General features: G+C 43.5%; 1 protein-coding gene across 6 annotated transcripts in view; it reads right to left on the bottom strand.

Moving 5' to 3' along the window:
* The window catches only part of Grm7 (glutamate metabotropic receptor 7), a 597,974-nt gene that overhangs the window by 142,380 nt on the left and 434,300 nt on the right, over positions 1-21,294 (bottom strand). The window lies entirely within an intron of this gene.

Here is a 21,294-nt window from a genome sequence, read left to right as displayed (position 1 = left end):
GATGATCTCTGTTTACTAGAATTATTACCAAAAACTTACCATTGGAAGGTTTTTGCCCATCTTCTCCCACGAACCCTTTTCCTCTTTTTCTCCACGATGATGATCTACCAAAGTCATCATAGCTGCATCTAAATTGTTCCCATTTTAGGTCCTTCCTTGTGTTTCTTATCTTTTTGTTAAACCTCCCTGGCTAGGATTATCTAAAGTTCCTTATCTAGATTTTTTTCCTTTGCCTTCATCTCTTTCCCCTTCAATGCACACTCACAAGGGCAGAGAGAACAACACGGTAATGTGTATGCTATGGTAGTTCACAATGGCTCCTGTCTGAAGATATCACAGCTCCTTCTCAGAAGGAAAATGTGAATTCTATTTCCTTCAGTTCCAATCCTACCTAGTATTCCAGGGCCCACTGAGGCATGAAAGATCCCATATTACACATCTAGAGCTCAAGTCACTTGAAAACAGACCACCATTCCTAGGCCTCCAGCCCTAGGAATCTTCTGGAAAAGGGCAGTACTTTAATTTCTCTTTGAAGAAATGGAGGCCTTTCCCTGGGCATTACTTTAATTGCATAGTGCTTTCCACGCCCATTCTCTCCCAAGCCTTCAGCAACAAGCTTAAAATCCCCAAAGTGAACCTCAGGCCTGCATTGTCTCCATTGTTGGAAATCTCTTCACATTTTCTCTGCTATTTTTCTACTTTCTCCTCCACCTAAACCTCAAGCACTGGGACCATTATCTAGCCTTTTTTTTTGTTTTGGGGTTTTTTTTTTAACCTAATCTTTCACAGAACCTCTATGTGAGACAGAGTCTTGGGCAGATTCTCTCACTGGGCCGAACATTCTGGATTCATACTTAAAGACATAAATTCTCTGGGTGGAAAGGAATTACCCTCATTTCTGCCCTTGAGCATCCTGCCTCTTTGGTGAGACCCTTCTGAAGCTGTCACGGTTTGAATATGACCAACGATATAAGCCAGAACTATAGAAGGCCTCCCATCAAAGATACTACCGCTTCTTCTCTAAGCAGCTCAGACATTCTTCTTGGGGTTTCACATTCAAGACAAGGTGCAAATTGCTTTTCACCCGCTCACCTGGGGACCTGGCGTGAGCCATGCTCTGGGCCAGGAGGAAATGCTGATCAGGCAGTGTTTCCATCTGAGACAAGAAAGGCTTTTGATTTTTTAAAAAACATTTTTTCTTGCTAGTTCTTTCACCCTCTTTTCTATGGTTTTAGGCCCTTGGATCTCTGTGTTCCCTTTGAACTATGTTATAGTTCAAAAACTATAACATAGAAACAGTTTTATACAGATGATTCAGGAGACTCATCTTGAATCACTGTGACGAATACCGTTTCTAAAGCGGAAGCTCTGTTGTGGTTGTGGTAGTGATGGTGTGTGTGTGTGTGTGTGTGTGTGTGTGTGTGTGTGTGTGTGTGTGTGTGTACTGTTGCTGGGCCTTGATCTAGGGGCTCATACTGTCACTTGGCTTTTCTTCTCAAGGCTGTGTCTCTAGCCACAGCTCCACTTCTGGCATTTGCCTGGTTATTTGGAGTAAGAGCTCAGATTTGTCTGCCTTGCCTGGTTAACTGAAATCCTCATCCTTTTCACTAGCTGGGATTGCAGGCAGGAGCTACTGATGGTCAGCAAAAGAATAAAAAATTAAAAAATTTAAAAAAATCACATCTTGATTTTGGTTTTATTTATTTTGAATACTGGGGTTTTAACTCAGGGCCTGGTCTTGCTAGTCAAGCGCTCTACCATTGCACCATGCTCCTAGCCTGTAGCAGAATCTCTTGAGAAAACAAAAACAAAACAGTAACAACAAAAATCAACCCCTAATTACCTTGCCCATGTAATTGTAACCCCTCTGTACAGTATTTTCACAAAATAAAGGAAAAAAAATCGACCCCTACTCCATTCAATACAGATCCCTCAGAGAGGTGTTGATGTGTATTAGTTTATTTAGATTTTGTAATCGGGCAAAGCTTCTGTCTCTTTGCTTTAGAATTCACTGGAAGACTGAACAAGCCATTCTTTTCTATCTACAGTGTGGTTCATCTTAACCTCCTGCAGTTGTCTGATCCTCTCCAGAAGCTGTGGCATTACTTAGGGAGTGTTGTGGCTGAATTCTAGCATCCCTTTTCAGTTCTCTCTTCTTGGGCTAGGACAACCCGAGGGTTCATGGGAAGAGCCAGCACATTTGCATGGGTTGGGTTTATTTTGGAGACAGGGTCTCAGGATGTAACCTAGTTTGACCTGAAACTTGACAGCCTCCTGCCTCTTTCTCCCAAGTGCTGGCATGGAATGAATAGTTTCCAGAGGTGAAAGCCGCTCTAGTAAAGAACGTTTGTAAGTCGGTCACAATTTGGTCTGTGACCTTCCCTGACTGGAGAGGGAGCGAGAACAAGCCAAGTTCTCCTGTAGCCTCACACAGTCACGCTCTAACACATCTGCTTTTCTCTTGGGTAGAAAGCCCCACCGCTCTTGAAAGGACCACATGGTAGCCTTGAGACCCTTCCTAGTTTGTCCTTTCGATGAAAACTTTGCTAAGACCACTCAGCGATGGCGAAAGGTGCTTTCTAGTGCTTCTTGCCATCCTGTGCATGTCTCTAATGAGTCAGTCGTGTGCTCAGAGCTCAACATGTTGTGATGTTTGATTCAACAAAAATAAGCCCCACAATAATTCTAATAGGGCTAATTGCTATCTTCCTACAAGAAAACGATCCACTTTCCTGGGCATGCTTTTAATAACAAGCCCTCCAGACTTCAAGGGTCATTTGAGCAGGATTCGCGAGCACTGCTTCAAAGAGCTACTGCACCCTTACTCTGTGCCTTTGTAAACAAAACAATAAACAATAGAAACAAAAAGTTACCATGTGAACAGTACAAAAATTCTTCAGCCCTACAGACAGCCTTACAGGATTCGTAAGTCTTGGAGCCAGGATTTAACTCTGAAGGCCTTTCATTAGTTGTTTAATCCAGGGCTTGAAAAATAACGGCTTAACGTGTAGACTCTATCAATAACGTTCAGGCAATTATAATCCATGGAGATATTTTATTCCCTAATTCTGTCATTCAGTACGTGGAATGAGGATAAAAGTAGTGTGAGTCAGAGTCAGATAAGCAAACTTTCTAGGTGGAATAGTGAGAGGCTGTCATCATCATCTTCATCATCATCATCATCATCATCATTATCATCATCATCTTATTTGATTCTCTCCCCCCAGACTTGTACAATTCTCTTGCATCCTAGAAGTACAACATTAGTGCCAGGGGCCCATCCTTCATGCTCCAGTTCAGAATTATTCTTTTTATTCTTGCCATTATTATTATTATGAATATTATTGTGATACTTAGGATTGAACCCAGGGCCTCATATGTGCTAAGAAAACACTCTATCATTTCAGCCAAACCCTTAGTCCTTTTGTTTTCTATTTTCTTTTTCTCCTTTGCCCACAGCCAATCTTGGACTGTGAGATTCTTCTCCTATCACTTCCTGAGTAGCTGGGATTATAGGTGTATGCCACCATGTCCAGTCCTCAAAATAAAATTAGATAAAACTATATTAAATACATGATTATTTAAACCCAATAACTGAGCTTACATTTTGGATAGGGGGTCAGTATTTTTACTTACAAAATTACTTTAGCTCTGAAATGTAGAGAGAAAATTTTCTTCCAGCTCAGCCTACCAAAAACACCTTCCAGTAATTTAGTTATCACTGAACATACTATAACTAACCTTCATCTAAAATTATGCTCAAAAAGATTTGTTCCCTGACATTTGTTGAGTGTGAGACTCAAGCTCAAGTATAAAGTGCCTGAGTCTATAGTCTTATTTACATATTGGTGTCTTTCAGCCTGTGAAAACAATGGACTTGAAAAAAAGTGTATTTAGTGATGTATTCTCTCAAATTCCAGGAAGTCATCTAACCATTTACCTTCTTCCCACCTTTGCTAATGACCTCTGCATTAGCCAGCACTCTGACCCAGAGTCCTGTGCCTGCATTAGTGCAGTTGTGAAAATATCTTGGCTAACTAGCTTATGTTCATTTTCACGTCCTATTTCATGCCCCCAAAGGGAAAGGGGCAGAGAAAGAGCTCCAAGCACCTCAACACTTCAGATAAGAATTCCGATCCAGCTTGTATCTAAGGACCACTCACTCTACCATCTTTCAACTCTATGACCCCATGGGCTTGTGCTCAGAGATAAAAAGAGCAGCCTTAGTTGGAAATTGATGGCTACATGGGAACTAAGAGGAGATTTGCATATCCATGCTGCTCTTAGGAACTGTTTTTAGGAATACTAATTACAAATCATTTGATGATGGGCAATGAGCTTAAGTCGCTAACAATTGCTGAGTATAGTTAATTTGATGTTTAGTTCTTGTTTTCATGGGTAAACCTTCTGTTTCAACACTCTGGGGATTCTACGTTACTCTGCCACTGTCTTCTCCTCCCTCTCTCCCTCCTGCCATGTTTGTATGGTCTCTCCCTCAAGGAGAGACCCTGGCTACATCTGCTCTTCTTCACACCTCCTTCGCCTTGGTTGAACTGGGCCAGCTGCTCTGTCCTGCTTGTGGATGTGTCATCTTGTGAGGGCAGAGGTAACTCCAAACCATCTCCTCTGTATTCCATTGTAGAGTGATACGCAGCATCTTCGTAGGATCGATTCCCTGATGATGGGTGGATCCCATGCTGGTCCCTATACTGCTATAAACAGATACACAGAGGACATATGCTGTGGTTGCAGGCCTGAGGTTACGCTGTGCTTTCACACAAACTGGCGACTGAACATACACTCTTCTTATTACCCACTGTGCATTCTTAGGCAAATGACTGCCTTCCAAATCTTTTTTATTAATTCAACCCCAAAAGATGATGTCTTCCTTAGATGTTTACCCAAAAGCAGACACCGAGATAAATTTATGTACCTGAAACACAGAAAATGAAGAACCTAGGGTAATTTTTCCCCTTTTTTCTTCCTTCTTCAAGCTAGATAGATAGATAGATAGATAGATAGATAGATAGATAGATTTGCAGATACAGCTTTTTCAAGTACAATTTCACATCCCTATTAAGTTTGAATATATTCCACCTACAAAGTGACTTCCTGAGGATACTTTCCACACCCGGCCCTGTCCATCATTGTGAATGGCAGGTGATACAAAAGATCAGGAAAATGACAGCACAGTAAGATTGAACAGCAATGGTTAATGGGATGTACTGATTGGGTCTGGTAATAGATGCCCTTGATGGTTATCACCAGTTACTTCATTTACCGCTCACAGCTACTCTGCTCTCCCCTAACCCACATTTCATAAGACTCAAGAACATGGGCTGGAAGACTGGGTAACTAAACACAAAGCTGTCAGCTAGCAAGTGGCAGAGAGAAGAGCAGACCCAGACAGCCTGACTCTAGGACCTGCACTCCCAACCTGAGTCCAGTCCTGGGACTTCTCCTGACTGCCCCTAAATCAGTATCCTTCCTCTACTCCCTTGGTGCCCAAGGCAAATGAGTCCCCTTTTAGATACCCACGTGGGCTATGCTTCCAAGGCCACAGAGTCTTCAGCCTCAATATCCTACCTTTTTGCCATCTTGCTACTGTAAAGACAAGGGAGGAGAGTGAGAAATGAGAGCGTGTTTTAGTGGAAAGAGGCCAGGCTGTGTAAGACTAAACTGAGCCCAGTACTTCCAATGCCACACCAGCTACAGATCCTGCTGACTGTCCACACGGGACAGTGGCATGGACATGAGTGAGAATGAGCTTTGGAGAATTGGGGCGTGGGGTAGTATGGAAATCATAGTTCTACAGCTTTAACAAAATGCTAGAGAGGTAAGTACCCAATAGAGAGAAAGGATCTCTTGGGACTGATAGATTTCAAGGTTCCAGTCTAGGATTGGATGGACCTGTGTTGTGGATCACTAATGGGCGTTGCTAAATGATAAAGTCAGGAAGCATGTGATGAACAAACCTTCTCACATCAGAAGACAAAGAACAGAAGAGAAAGGAAGGAATTAAGATCCCTCAGTCCTTTTCACAGATATCCTTCCAATGACCTAAAAACCTCTCCCATAGTTCTCACCTCCTGAAGGTCTCAACACCATCCAGAGGACCAACTCTCTAACATAGAGGCCTCTTGGGACTTTGAATTCCTAACTATAGCAGTGATATTCCTGAATTAATCCGTCTGCGTAGTTCACGCATCCCATTTGGATTTTATTTATATGTTAATCATCTAGCACTATCATCTTTGCTCAATTGTAAGCTCACTGAAGGCAGTGACTGAATCTGTTTAGTCCACCACCTTGACTATTGCCTAGCAAGTACCCAGATTAGAGTAAATATATGATTTTTTGAGTGAATATTAGGATGCTAAAAACACATAAGGAGATTACTGGGCCTGGGCACAAAGGATCAACCTTGGTGCCAAAGGACTTCCTCCCCAAGGAAATATGGCTGTTTTGAACCGAGTTTAAGATCCAAGAGTTCTAATGTCTATTATAAACACATTCTTCAATTCTTTAGGTCCAAGTGTTATACTTGTTCTTCCTTCCCTGAGCTCAGTTCTGGAGAACAAACAGAACTTTATTTGCCTTCACGGTGGCTCTGCGTCCTTCCTGCTAGTTCAGCTTCCCAAGGTGACAGCATAAATGGAGATCAAGAAAGACTCCCTACCTGCACGGCTCCCACATGGCAGGCACCACGATCCTAAGACTCATGGCTAGACGCTTGCCGAACCTATCCGTCTTCTGACATAGGTAATAACAGTAAAACAGAAAAGACAATCCTAGCTTCCACTTCCTGTGGAACTATTACAGTCTAGACATTGGTGTTGTCTTATGTGTATGCCTGACATGTGATTACATTTAATGATCACAACAAATGCATAGAGTAAATGTGGAGACACTCAGACTGGTTCTGCAATTTGTTTGCAGCTGAGCTACAGTTTGATAGACTCAACAAGAAGCTACACAGTCCTGGATGGAGACAAAGGACAGTTGGCCATTTGAAGGACAGTCATGGCCAGATTCACACCCTTCTTGCCAGGGTCCTGACCTTCAGAACAATACAGAGGGTCCCAAATGCATTCTGTATGCAGTGCTTGTGCGACAGCGGAGATCCCTGAATTTAGGAAATACCAATATTTTACAGAGGCTCTTAGACTTGGGGCATCAATTTTTATGGTCTCAGACAGAAAAGTGTTCCCTAACAAGCATCTCATCTCTTTCTCCCAGAGTAGTGCCACAGAAATACCCTCAAAAAGCAAAATACAAGCAAACATACAAACAGACAAGGGCCAGAACAAAAGCTGAATTCCTTTATTCATAAGCCAAGCAGAAACATGAGCAGTCTGAGAATTATTTCCCATTTCCCAAACACACGAACAGGGTTGAGAACCATTAAGCAATTTTCAGGAACTTACTCTTTTAACAAGTAAGGTGGGAAAGGAGAGGAGAGGAACCCTGGTGTGTCTGGCTCAACAGCGCCTCCAACTGGCCACCATGCACTCTGCTGTCTCCCCTTCTACCCAGCACCAGGGTAGAAGCTCAGGGCTACAGGGAGAAGTTGGCCATGGAGGGCTGACCCTTAAAGCATGTGGGAACACAGCCCATAAATGGTGCCCTGGAAATAGGTAGGCTGCAAATTTAAAAAATAATTGAAACTTTAAAAGGGCCAAAGGAATGCTACTTGTTCTGTGGCTAGAGGAGAGTCCATACTTGTGTTCTGTTCTGTTACTGTGCTCAGTTATTGCTCTTTTGGGTTCAGCAAGAATGGGACAGAGAGAAGAGTTATTTCCTAAGCCAACGCTTTAGTCTTTGCCAGATTTTGCTTTATCCTGGAGTCATCTGGAAGGTCTCAGACAACAATACCAATGCCTGATGCTCACCATTTTGCTTGTGATTTAATTAGTAAGGTGTGTGAACTGAGCACTGGGAAAATGGCCAAGGCGATTCTTATTGTAGCAAATTTTAGCGAACATTGTGATAATTATTAAAAATGTATGGTAAGCTGGGTATGGTAGCTCAAGCCTGTAATCACAGCTACTTGAGAAGCCTAGCTACTTGAGAAGAGAGATTCTTGGGAGGCAGAGATCAGAAGGCTCTTAGTTAGAGGCCAGCATGGGCATACTCTATCTCAGACCATGGTTGGGCAAGATGGCACATACTTGTGTCAACACCAGGGAAGCACAGGGACTTAGCACAGTGCCGTGGGCCTGTCTTCCTCAGTGACACAAGGAAACAGAAGTCAGAGGACTGTAGCTCAGGTCAGCCTTAGACTCTACCTTAAAATAACTTAGGAACAAAAACGGTTTGGAGGTATGGCTCCAGTGGTAGTGCACCTGCTTAGCAAGAATGGTTGGAAAGTGAATCATGCTAGAAGTCACATTTTGAAATATAAAGTATTGGAGTCTTTATTATACAGTTAGCAGGCTGCACACAGCCAGTTGTTACAAAGGCCTACATATCACACAGATAGGAAACAGGCTGAAGAGAAAGAAATAACAAAAACAATACCAACAAGCCAGTTCAACTTCCATGGAGAGCTGAATTGGGACACCATGATGACTGGAGACAAGCCAGGGGACAGGAGACAGGACAGGATCACAGAGACACATGTGGCATGGAGACTAGGCTGGTTTAGGCCTAAATAGGTCGGTGCAGGGGCAGATCCTCGGGAAATTCCCAGTCCTAGGCACTGGACTGACAGATTCAGTAACCTATCAGCCAAGTGCCTGCTCCTGACTCCAGGGGTCCGGACACGCCCATCACCTGGGAGGCAGGTGAGGGGTGGGTATTTCCTTCCCCCAGCAAGAAGACAAGATGCCACACCCTACAATCTACCATGTGGCCAAAATGGCGCCGGCCAGACCTGGCCTCCTTACTTCAGAATGAGGCCCTAAATTCAATCTCCAGTGCCACCAAAAAAAAATTAATAATAATAATAATAATTTACAGTAAGTCAGAGGCTTTCCCATGAATTTAATATTTTCTGATTTAGTGAACGTTCCTGAGGAACTGAGGAATGATTTATTTTCTCAGTAAAGACTACCTTGCTTAAAAACACAACAGCCCCATCCCTCTGCTCCCAAGAAAGACTTGTTTGCTGAACAGTGTGGGGTAGCTCACGAGGCAAAGGAGAATGTTTGTCGGCGGCTTATTAACAGAAGTATTTACATGCAAATAATTAATGGACCAATTATAAATTATTTGCTTTTGTTCATTAAAGCAGAACTGCAATTTATTAAAGCAGGAGCCAAAATAAAGGCTTATATTGCATACAATGTACATAGCCCTTTTAGGAAAATTAGGTTATAGAAATTCAGCATGTCTCTATAAAAAAAATAATGGTATACTTCTCTCTATCCATTGAGTGGAAAATATAACTAATTCAAGGTCAGTGCTAATTCATGAATTCAAAACCTCTTGAGAAGGGAATGCATCAGCCTCAGCTCTCAGCCAACCAAGGTTGCATGAAAGGTTTGTAATTCACCGGCTTCCATGTAGGACACTGGAACCTTGAAACTACAGTCCTTGTTTCCCACGAGTTCTTTTGTTTGTGGACCTCTGAGAAAGATGAATATGGAGATTGGAATTATTCAGCAGGAAGCCACCCCATTTGGGTAAATTCAATGAGGACATCTTCCTGTTTCTACCCTCATTGTTTTCCTGACTCAGTTTCCTTAATTGTTCCCATCCTAGGGTCAGTCAAGTCCCTACCAAAAAATTGTCTTAACTCTCCTCTTTGAGATGGGAGTCAACTCGGCAGAATGTGAAGTGGAGAAGACAGGCATTCCATTCTTCCATCGATTTTCATGATGGAGAGAAGAGGCCATCTTGCCCAAGTTCTACACTTAGAGCCTCATGACACACAACCCGACAGTGATGGACACCTTTAGCCTGGTGTCGATAAATTTGGGCTAAATGAATGACGAGAGTGAGTTAAGAACAATTAATGGGTAGGAACTAATTTAAATTACCCAGCACTCTCTGAAGTGCTTTGCATCCTCTGTATGTTAATGTTTTTTAAGCCTTACCACACTGTGATGAACCAGATGTTATGCTTGGCTGTTTTACAAAGGGGGAAACTGAGGCTCTGCCTCCATATCCAATCCTCAGGAGGATTGTACCTCACTCTGTCCTTGTTATTCTTCTATTTAACTCAAGGCTGACATGAATGCCTGTGTAGAAGAAATACACCAATTACAAGGATGTGGTTTGTATCAGGAGATGACCAGTCTCATATTGTCAACATCTAGATATGGAGAAACGGACATTCCAGGGCCCTCCATGTCTCCTCCTTCACCCATAATTTCTCCTCAGTCATAATTCCTCTACTCCAAAGCATTTCCTCTTTGTCCCTCTCTCTCTGTCTCTTTCTCTGTCTTACTTTCTCTCAGCTCTGGAGATTGAACTCCATTCATTTTTGCTTTAATTATTCTTTTCAAATTGGGTGTTGAAATTATTATGTGGGCTAGGCTGGACTATAATTCTCTTCTGTATGCTGGTATCACAGTGGTGAGCCACCAGGCTCTATTTCTCTATTGCTTACTTACTTGATGATTCAGGGTTTTTCTATATTGCTGTTGTTTCTTTCTTTCTTTCTTTCTTTCTTTTTTTTTGGTTTTGGTAGGACTGGAGCTTGGCTTTTCTACTCTAGACTTTTGCTCTACCACTTGAACCACAACTCCATTTCTGGCTTTTTGCTGGTTACTTGGAGTTAAGAGTCTCCAAGACTTTATTTATTTATTTATTTTGTCCAGGCTACCTTCCAACGAAGATTCTCAGATCTCAACCTGCCGAGTAGCTAGGATTACGGGAATGAGTCATCATTGCCTGGCTCTCAATTTGTTTTGGGATAGAAGTCTTAATAACATTTTTGGCCTGGGCTGGCCTCTGAAGTGTGATCCTCCTATCTCTACCTCTGGAGTCGCTGGCTCCACCTCTTGATATAATTGTGGGATTCCACATGATTGGCTTTTCCTAGTGAAACGTTCTGGTGTAAGGGAAATCCACCTTTCTGTGCCCAAGCAGTATGCTCAGCCTCAGCTCTTATTGGGTCAGTTTAAGCTAACTCAAGTGCAGCGCTATTCCCAAACCTGCATTTGTCTTCTGACCCTGGAGGGAAGAGCTCACCATGGCTACAGGTGTTTGTGTTGATTAATAGTTTCCTCAAGGAATGGGCTCCAGAATCCCCTTCTCCTCTGACATCTGAGCGAACGTCTCCTTCACAGCCTCTTGCTCCATTTCCCACTATGAAATCACAAGTGTGGTGCGCTCCCCATCCGGGTACCACCGTGTTCACCCTGCGTGGATGGAGACTGTCTGTGATGAACGGGTCCCTAGGATGCAGCCAGGCGGCACACCTACTGCCAGTCGAACTAGTTGAATGTCTGTCAAGAACCTGACAGTGCAGCTAAGGGGTCTTAGAATACCACTGCCCTGGCGTCTTAGAGGAAACGCGGAGGGAGACGAGGCTGGTTCTTAGAGTGACCTGGCTTGCCTCAGCTCACAGCTCTGGTTTGTGATGAACTCCCACACTCTTCCTCTTAGCCTTGCTTCTGCCACCCCTGGCTACTTTGGGAAGGTCCCCCAGACTAAAGCTGGGGTGCACTCTGTCAAACGTAAACTGCAGAGTTGATGGATGATACAGGGTGCCTGAATGGTAAGAAACTTCTAGGGATAAAAACAACAACAAAAAACAACCAAGTTGCTCTTGCTGATGTTACTATTATTTATCCTCCCTCCCACAGAAGTGAACAAAGCCAGGCATAGAATGAAACCCAATACATCCTCTCAAAATATGTCTGAAGTTAGATGCAGTTCAATACTTCGGGGTTCAAAGCCACATTCTCTTACACATTAAAAACAACAACAACAAACAACCAGGTGTTGTAGCTCACACCTATAATCCTAGCTACTCAGGAGGCTGAGATCTGAGGATCGTGGTTCAAAGCCAGCCTGGGCAGAAAAGTCCCTGTGAAACTCATATCTCCAATTAACAACCAGAAAACTGGAAGTGGCGCTGTGGCTTATAGTGGTAGAGTACTACCCTTGAGCAAAAGAGCTCAGGGACAGTGACCAGGTCCTGAGTTCAAGCCTCATAACTACCACTACTACCACCAACAAAATAAGTATTTGTTAGTATTAGACTATGTCTGACCAAGAAAAAGAGTGAAACTATTATATTGTTTAATATAATAGAATATCTGCACTCCAAAGAATAGATTGAATATTAAGGACTGTATTTTTGACTATACTGAGCCTTAAGAATCAGAATATTTTCCAACTTGTCTTTCTCCCATTCCATGTTATTGTAGTTCCTACTCACTAGCTTTATTCAAAATATCCAGTTCTTTTGAGCACCCAAACAAATCTTGTTTATGCTTGTGTTGGTGTTGTAAAAATTATTGAGAATCTATGTATACCTTTTTAACATCCCTCTTCCTCTTTCTCCTCCTCTTCTTCCTCTTCTTATTTCTCTTCTTCCTCCTCCTCCTCCTCCTCCTCCTCCTCCTCCTCCTCCTCCTCCTCCTCCTCCTCCTCCTCCTCCTCCTCCTCCTCCTCCTCCTCCTCCTCCTCCCTGTCGTCTTTCTCCTTTTGGTCTGAAACTGGGGTTTGAAGTTGAGGTCTTTCTAGGCTTTTGTGGAACCCTCACAGATGGTGCTCTACCACTTGAGCTATAGAGTGCTTTCTTTTTTTTTTTTTTAGTCCAGTCGTGGGGCCTGAACTCTGGGCCTGGGCGCTGTCCCTCAGCTCTTCAGCTCAAGGCTAGCGCTCTATCACTTGAGCCACAGCGCCACTTCTGGCTTTTTTCTTTTTGCTTATGTGGTGCTGAGTAATCGAACTCAGGGCCTCAGGCATGCAAGGCAAGCACTCTACCTCTGAGCCACCTTCCCAGCCCAGCACAGAGTGCTTTCTTCTTCACTGCATTACAATACTCTGGTGTGCAAATGAACTTCTGATTTTTCTGATTTGCCAATGGCCATGACTTGGTGGGTAAACAAAATCAGTCCTCAATGATTCTATCTCCTCATTTTCCCCATCTGTCTTTTCAATGGATATGTTATCCTGTAGCAAGGGATTGACAGCTGTACGGTGGTGAGGGCCCTTTCCTGTGCCCACAAAGCTGTGCGGCAACCACTCATCCTGAACATTTCTTCCTTGCAGAGCAAACCACCATTCATCGCCTCTGTACTTTGTCCTTGCAACTGCTCTGTCTACTTTTTGTTTGTATGCATCTTCCTCTTAGGGGCAAATCTGCTCAGTTTCCGTTTTACTTTTTTTTTTTGTTTCTTTCATGGAGCCTAACATTTGCAAATTTATTCTTAACCACAAGTATCATTACTCCAGCTCTCTGTCATTGTCAAATAATATTTCAGTGCATGAATAGACCTAAATATCATCATTTGTTTATGACCAGACTCATCCATTGATAGATAGGTGGGTCATTTCCATTTGGGAGCCATTAGAAACAATGCTGCTGGGGATGTGGAGGTGGAGATTTGGTGTGGATGTGTGTTCTGTTCACCCAGGCAGGTATTGAGGCTTCTGGTAGCTGGCTTTTAATCTTGTAATTCTGTCTGTTATTTGTCTCCTCTCTGTCTTGCTCTCCTTTTAACTCTCTCTCTCTCTCTCTTAATCTTTTAAGTCCTCTGACTGTCAGTGTTTCTCTTCCTCTATTATTCTCTCTTGAATGCTCCCTATCTGTGTCTCTATGTCTGCCTGTCTTTCCCTCTCTCCCAGCCTTTTAAGATGTCTCTATGTGCCTAGCTGTTGGGTCTTTCTTCTCTCTTGCTCCTCCTTTAGTGTTCTCTCTCTCCTCCCTCCCTCCCTCCCTCCCTCCCTCCCCCCTTCCCTCCCTCCATTCCCCCCCCCCCTCTCTCTGGCTCTTGCTATCTCCCTCTGTCTTCTTGTAGTGCTGAGATGATCCCTTGGACTTGAGCGCCCACTGCAGCCACTATACAGGAGCAGCTGCTCACGTTCCCATTCCCAACTGTGATGCCTGAGGGGCGAGTTCTGGATTCCAATTCTCCCCATCTCATATCCTGGTTCAAAACTCGGGTTTGTCTTTAGCATGTAGATATTTCTATTTTTTTCTTTTAATGGGTTATTATACGAAAACCCATCTTGCAAAGTTAAGTGGAGAAAATATGATCATTGAAATAGGAGTGCTTTCTAAATTGCTAGATATACTTGTTCTGCCAATGAAAAGTAATGAAAGAATGTGGAGAATGTTTCTTCCCTGTGCTTAGAGATGCACAGAGTATTTTAATGTCTCAGCGTGACAAGCCGCCTTTGAAATTCTGGGCCAATGTCATTTACAATTCTAATAAGCATATGTGCTGAAAGAGTCCTAGTATATAAAGGATTAATCCTGCCTTCTACATTCCAGTGGTCTGCTCTTTCCAGGTTATCTGTGATTAATGAAGTGGTAGTTTTAAACAAAGGAAGACTTTCAACAAGACCACGTACAGAACTTCCCAATTCTAATGTGAAAAGCAAATGTTCCCTTGTCACGGAGTTATACACACTGTCACTTCTGAGAATGAGTCCTTCAGAAACTTTCAGAAAACCCTATCAGAGAGAGAGGCTAGAGAATAAACATGAGAAGGTGGAGGTTTGGTGGAGAATGATGTGATTTACCTAGCTGTTGCATCCCATAGTTTCCCACAGATCTAGGTGCAATAAATCACCTCACAGACCTCTGGGTATTTAGAACCCCCAGATCTCATCTGTAAGAATTAACCAGCTGAAAGTTAATTTTAGAGGTTCCAGAAAGGAAAGCCACTGCTCTGGCATCATTTGGCTGAGGGGACAGGTAATTTGAGGGTGCAGGCTGCTCAGAGTTCATCCCAGAAATAGAAGTCAGGGCAGTAAAATGTGCTTTCCCCTTTACTGGTCTCAGCCAAGCATAAAATCACATCCTACCTGCCAAGTCCCTGTTCTAATAACCTGCTTAGCAATCCAGGTCTCCCTGGCATTTATTGGCTTTGTGGATTTTTTTTTTTTTGTTACAGAAAGAACAAAACACACACACAAACACGAAGATCCAAGATAAAGGATGGCTCCTGAAATAGCCACATAGCTATTGCCTGTGGTCATCTGACTCCTGACAAACCCAGGAGACCTCTTTTCACTGAATGTGCTCATCGCGGCTATGGTAGGGCCTAGGACCCTGAATTTGACAACTAGCAGGCGCTAGGTGGGATCTAGCAAATCGAGTATAATTTTGCTCATGCTGAAAATAATTGCCTACATGCGTCTATGCTTTTACCAATTATGAGCCCAGAGTACATTAAGCCTTGGTTATATTTTTAAGCCTCTGGGAGGAGGTCCATTTATCCAACCTGTGTCTATTCCTAGCCTAGGGGTAATGCCAGTCCATGGAGACAACAGAAAGAGCCCTGTCCATCCAAATGTATTTACCACATGGCCAGAAAGTTTTGTGTTCTTCACAAACACAGAAGCAGATGATCAGCTTTAACTCAGTCACGTGTCAACATCCTGCTATGGAGTGCATTCCTTTGAAAGGAGATCTTCATCTGATCAAGCCCCTCTAGCAGGGAGTAGGGCAGGGGACAACTCAGTGGAAACTATTTTGCGTTTTGTTGATCCACACACTTTTTGACTTATTGACTAGGTCAGTAAATACTATCCTATCTTTGACTTCTAAGAATGTGTCAAAAGCAACAGATGTAAAAGTTGGGCATTGTAGAGAAATGCCTGCGATCCCAATTCTATGAGAGCTAAGAGAGGGAGATCCCAAATTTGAGGCCAGCCTGGGATACATAGAATTAGAGGCCTGGGTTACCTAGGAAGACTCCATCTGAAAGAAAACAGTAAGACTCAATTTGCTTTGTGTCTTAAGGATATACATCTGCACACCAAGATGAAACATTTCTCCGTCCACCAACCTCGCCATGTCCCTAGCCACCATGCCAATGGCCTATTTACAAAGGAATGTTGCTGCAGCATTCCATCAATGCATTAGGAGCTGACATCTAAGCCACTTAATAACCCTTTTGGTAATCACAGTGTGAAAAATGAGTCTATAGTCTTCTGCTTGGAGACTGGGGCTGACAGACATTAAACCTCCTGATTGGCCTTTTCACTTATGCATATGATCGCTTTAATTTTTTTAGTGGGTTCCTGCTAAGTTCTTTGCACCTTCAATGGGGGGCCCTGCTGTTTGCCTCTGGTCATTCAATAAAACGCAGTCAGATCCTCCAACAGCTTCTTGTTAGAAAGAGATTCATTGTCTGTCTCCTTCAGAGGCCATTCAGGACAAGCCTAGGCTAAGTACAGAGTTTAGAAGCACAGTCGTTTTAGTCAAAGAGGTAAACGTTCTCAAAACTCAGTCCATCCATCAATCACTAAGTAGAAAAGGAGGAAAGAAGAGGAGGGGTCAGGAGGTGAAAAGGAGAAGTAGGGAAAAAAAGGAGAAGAGACAATTCAAGCTCAAGGTTGTGAACTGTCAAGCTCAAGTTTGCACAACTGGTCTGGTGACACCCCCACCCTTATCATCTCAAAAACAGGTCAGAGGTCACGAGCTGTTCTGTCATGAACTACCTACTCTTTTCTTCCCATACCTCTACCTGCTGCCTGCCTGAACGCTTCCCCCGGACCACAGAACCCTGCAAGGGACAGCGTGGCGATCAAGGCCCAATGCATTCACAAATGTGGAGTTGAAGCCCCTTTGTACTACCGCATATAGATAACACTGGAACATTTATTTTAAAAGGGAGACTGTATGTAAACTCTGGAAAGCGATCAGCGATCAGGTCAGAACTAATGTTTAAGGACTCGTTTACCCTCAGCAGCTTCAAACAGTACCGACTTATTATCTGACATCATTTCTGGGGACTGACGTCTTAGAGACCCTCGGTTGAGCCGTCCTGTATTCTGGACTGGAATGTCCCTGGGCAGCTTTGGCTCAGTAACCTGGCTCTCCTGAGGGGGTGGGATAGTTTGACAAAGTGGAATTTTGTAGGAGGTCCTATGGTCTTGGGGCTGGGGCTGGGGCTGGGGAAATGGGGCCCAGGGCTCCTGTTCTCTCTGCTTCCCCACCTCCTCCCCCACATGCTCTCCACCACCAGGAGCTGTCTCACTGCCCGCTCCCAAACGAAGGCCCAACAGATCAACCTCCCAAACAAAGCCAGACTAAGCTTGCCTCCTTATCAGCTGATTCACCTTAGGTGTGTGTTAGAGTCGGAGAAAACTAAAACGAATAAAGCTCTGTGTTAGAGGGTCTCACGAGGCTCCAAAGAAGATTAGACTGGGGATGGAAAGTTCTAGATCATTGGCTCACAGGTAGGTGTGTGGTAAGAGGGGTCAACATGACCCACAGGAGCCTCTGCATTTGGCTCCGGGCAGAACACCTGATTTCCTCTGAGCTAGTAATTGTGGAAGAGAGGAAGCAGGAGTCGCATTGCCTTTTAAAATTTAGTTTCCAGGGATTTCCCATAAACAGGTCACACAGGGCATAAGCACCGAATACTGGAGACAAGGATGACTGGGGATGATTTTATTGGCCGGCTCTCAGATGATTAGAATCCATCCTCATGTAATTCTATGGCATTAGATTATATATGTTAATTTTCGTACTTTCTGTGTTACCCATGGTTGTCTACTGGTAATCCAGCTGATCTCAGGTCCTTGACTCAGAAACCCACATAGAGGGAGCTCAGAAGACATGGACTTCCAGGAACAAGTCCTAGCATTCTGATTGCAGAGCCGTTGCTGCTAGCCCATCACGCTCTGTTGGTATTTGAATGAAACTTTTGCACACTGGTTCTCTACAAGTCCCAGGAGAAAGTGACTGACTTTTCACCCAGAACATCTTGAAGAAGAAGCAAGGACTCCTGATAACCTACTTAACAGACTGGATAGACACTTCCGTGTGTGTGTGTGTGTGTGTGTGTGTGTGTGTGTGTGTGTGTGTGTGTGTGTGTGTGTGTCCACTCTACTATGGATCCCACTCAAGACTGGAAGGCAAGTCCTCTACCGCTTACCCCCTGATCCAAGCCCTTTTTTTAGTTTATTTTTCAGATAGGCTCTCATATTTTTCCTGGGCCAGTGTTAGACATTGACGTTGATTCTCTTATCTGTGCAATAGCAGGGCGTATAGGCATGTCCGATCATACCTGGTTAGTGTCTGATAGTTCTGTAACTTGTCCATTTTAGCTTCTTCATATATATATTAATCACCTTCCTTGTCATCATCATTATTATTATTAGGACTTCCTGCCGGGGCTGGCTTCATATCACAACCCTCAGATTTCAGTCTTCTGAGTAGCTAGGATTACAGGTGAATCCCTGGTGTCTGGCTTCTCCATCACATTGAATACTCACTTCTTAAATCAATCACTGTGTGAATGTAGCAGAAATATACAACATTGTACCTGGGGCACAGTAGGACTGCAGTAAATCACCGCATTGCCACTGTAAGTCTTAGCTCGGAGGAGGCATGCTGCAGCTCTCATTACCCCTTGGAAGTGGGGGAAACTGGCAGCCAGACCCTCCACCACACAGTTTCTCTTTACCCGTGGGAATTAAATATTGATTTCATTTTCACTTCATTAAGTCTCCTATCGATTTCAACAAGGCAGAGCGGAAGATGACAGCCAATCGCTAGGCAGATGCCCGGTAAATATCAGGGAAGTTTGCTCTTCCTTTGGGATGGGGTTTTTCTCCCCTGTGGCTGTGTGGTTTTGCTGTGGAGCTGGGTTGTTTCCTAGGTCCAGGGTCAAGGTATAAATTAGCCAGTGTAATGGCTCTCAAAGTCCTAGCATCCTCGGATTTCTCCATTGAAAAGAAAGCTATCTGTTGTCTGCATTAGGGCTTTTGAAAATAGCTATATATTGTCCTTAACCTATAGAGAACCAGGATCAAGAGTTTGATTGGATACTAAAGATGGAGAGGGGCAAAGAGTATGTTAAGACTGACAGGTCAACTTTGGCCAATGGGCAAAGTTTTCTGAGATCTCAGATGGCACACCCTGTGGGTTGGGAACCATATTATAGGAACCCAAGGGACAGCTATGAAAAAGCCACTGAGCAAGAAAATGGGCAGGATGTGAAGTATGAGGGCCTGTATAGTGTTAAAGCCTTGATCTAACCATCTATTCTAGAGATTCTGTGTTGGTTCTAAAGCTTGAACTCAGGGATTAGGCTGTTGCTAAGCTGTTTTTTTGTTTTTGTTTTTGTTTTGTTCCAGGCTGGTGTTCTACCAGTTGAGCCACAGTTCCACTTCATATTCTTGAGATTCTGTTCTAAGGAAATAGTCAAATGGTTGGATTTTCTCATATATTTCCTGGAAGAAGAGGCCAATCCAAGCTACCCTTCAGCCAATCAGAGCTCATGGGCCCTACCAAATACAGTGAGCAGTCAAGCTGGCCCATCCCTTGATAACAATAAGGAGACATGGAGAGAGTAGCCACGAATCTCACACCCAAACAGAGATCTCCATTTCCCCTAATCTCTTAGAGCCTTTTTCTTCCTTTCCAGGAGATTATCAGAATGCCGTTTCATAGTTACTAGTGACCAGATCTCTAGACTCACAGAAGCTGGTCTAGAAAATGAGAAAAAGGACCAGCACTACTAGCTCATACCTGTAATCCCAGCTACTCAAGAGGTTGAGATCTGAGGATTACAGATTGAATCTACATGGAGAAGGAAAGCCTTTGAACTCCTATCTCCAATTAACCACCAAAAGGCTGGAGGTAAAGTTGTGGCTCACATGGTAGAGCACTAGCTTGAGCAAAAAAAGCTCAGAGACAGTGCCCAGGCCCTGAGTTCAAGCCTCAATATAGGCACAAAAAAGCAAGCAAATGAAATTAAGACAGACAGAAAGTAATAAAAAGAAAGAGAGAGAGAGAAAGAAAAAGGAAAGAGGAGAAAAGTTGAACTGTGGAGAACTTCAAGACAATGACATCTCAGGCTCTACTGATTTAGAAGTGTGCCCCACCTCTCCTTCTCTCCCCACATTTCATCACACAGACCACCAAATAAATCAGTCTGGTCACTGTCGGTGCTTTGGGTAAAGTTTTCCTCTTTTGTACTAATCATACATCAAATGCCTAAAAACACATTCAATGCCTAAAGAAGTTGCACACACAAAATTGTACCATGCCACAGGGGTTTAATCAGAGACAGGATTTTTATATCTACACAGAGTTTAGAGTGCAGCCATTCAAACTCTTGGTATTCCTTGTTAACAACACCGGCGGCATATCATACACAGGCCTGGTGGACCAGGCTTCAACAGCCTGAGCTTAGCCAATGACCACTTGATGGCAGGGTGTGTTAGTCTCATTATTCTCATTGCATGGAAAGGGAAACTGAGGATAAAGAACATTTACAAACCACCACCATCATCACTGGAGGTCACGTAAGCAATAAGGAGCCTGTATTCACTTTAAGATATTTCTGACTCTCCAGGTTCTCACTCCAAGTCTCTTTGTAGTACTATGAGTCATCAGATTATTCTATCAAGTTAAGTAAAAGTGAACGACAGAGGATGGTTCCATTCATACAGGTCCTCACCACAGCCTGAGCTCCATGGAGCTTCCCTTCCCCTGGCCTGGCTTCAGGACTTCTGTGTAAAGAATGAGGAAGGAAGGGCTTTCAGATACAGAATTGAACTACTTACCCTGTAGCCGTGTAAACACCAAATCCCTGAAACACTCTGAGATGCTGCTCACAGTCATCTCCATTTTTTTTTTTTTTGGTAAGAGTCTTGAAATGTTCAAGCCCTCTATTTTCCCCAAGATCCTATTACCCAGAATCCCCTTCACCTCTTCATGCCATTTCCATTCAGTCATCCTCTCCATTATCTCCTGGTTACAAATATGAAGAAGTTGCGGATCTGCCTTTGTCATCCAGTCCTTTGTTGAGAAGCTTGAGGACATCTCCCCGTCCCTACTTATAGTTTCTCCAGATTTGCTCATTTCTCTCAGAGGTGAATGATGCCTGCTATAAAATGGCACATTTATTATTTAAATGCTATTAGCATCTAGCCTTTACCTACACGGTGGGAGAGAGTAGGAGGCCACCAGATGCTCCCTCCGCCCCCTCAGCTCTTGTACTATGTGTGCCCAGGTGCATCTCAAAGTTCAGCCCAGGACAGCAAAGAGAGTGCACATTACTAGCAAATGGATTCTATATTCCCCTAGGCTCCTTCTGATACAGGTGTCAGAATGCTTTGTGTCAAGGTTTAATTGGGATTTTATAGAGGATGAGTAACAGCTGTGTGATTTCACCATGGAAAAACAAACAACCAAACACCCTT

This window comes from Dipodomys merriami, unplaced genomic scaffold, assembly GCF_024711535.1.
Source record: "Dipodomys merriami isolate MVZ:Mamm:240054 unplaced genomic scaffold, mDipMer1.0.p SCAF_13, whole genome shotgun sequence".
In the NCBI taxonomy this organism is placed as follows: domain Eukaryota; kingdom Metazoa; phylum Chordata; class Mammalia; order Rodentia; family Heteromyidae; genus Dipodomys; species Dipodomys merriami.
Note: the sequence above shows the minus strand (reverse complement) of the source record. Positions and strands in the feature narration are given on the sequence as shown.